At 30.3% G+C, this 972-nt stretch overlaps 1 long non-coding RNA gene across 1 annotated transcript; it reads right to left on the reverse strand.

Annotated features, from left to right (window-relative positions):
- Positions 441–972, reverse strand: LOC110265449. Its single transcript, XR_002351594.1, has 2 exons — positions 869–972; positions 441–562 (listed from the first exon to the last, which is right to left on the reverse strand). It is a non-coding gene; the product is annotated as an uncharacterized LOC110265449 (long non-coding RNA).

A 972-nucleotide genomic window follows, 5' to 3' on the forward strand; every position in this document is an offset into this window, starting at 1 on the left:
GTTTTGTGCTTGGTAAATAAAAAGCTCATTTCCTTATATTTGCAGGGGGTGCTTTTGAAAGCACCAATGAGAGAGTTTTTTAAAGTTGACTTATACTTATTAAAATTAAAAAGTCTGATATAATATTTTATATTAATTAATATTTAAATTTAATCCTTACATTAATATCTGTTATAGTATTTTTAAATTTTAAAAATTATTTTACCAAATGTACTTGTTACTTATGCTTATTAAAAGCTATTTTTAATTTAATTTATCAAACACAGATGTTACAATTTTTAAAAAATTACTTTTTAAAAGCTAGCTTTTATAAACTCCTCTTGAAAAGTAAAAACTTTACCAAACTAAGCCACAAAATCAATGCATTCAAATTTCAGAATGAGTTACCAACAAAAACAAATAAATGCTAGCACCAAGCATCTCCCTTACAAGTGTAGCAGCAGGACAATGAGACACTTTAACTCCTACTCTTAGCAATACTCATCTCCACAACAACATGGCCTCTTAAGCCTTCCTTTACACCTGTGAGGCTGAAAACAACTCTCAAAGCTCGTACATCACTCTAGAAATAAAAAGAGAGAAAAGGAAAGACTAAGAAGAAATTTCAGAATTAGTTATCAACAAAAACAAACAAATAAGTAGGTAATGAGGTAAATGACCTGATCAACATTTTCATCTAAAGCTAGTACAATGATTGTGCATGCCTTTGAAATTGAAACCTACAAATAAATAGTTATAAAAATTTGAATGGATAGAAAACAGTTGTCAAGAAGGAATTTATGTGAAATCACTGAAAACATCATGCACAGAAATATAGTGAGAAGTTATCCTTTCCTTAGAAAATAGAACAAAGATACCGCATCAATACCTTATTTAATTTGTGACAAAGATACCGTATTAATACCTTGGTGGTTCAGCTTTTCAGCCAAAGTAGCAGCACCTGGAACAGGGGTAGCGCCAAGTGCTTCCGAA

This window comes from Arachis ipaensis, chromosome B08, assembly GCF_000816755.2.
Source record: "Arachis ipaensis cultivar K30076 chromosome B08, Araip1.1, whole genome shotgun sequence".
Taxonomy (NCBI): Eukaryota; Viridiplantae; Streptophyta; class Magnoliopsida; order Fabales; family Fabaceae; genus Arachis; species Arachis ipaensis.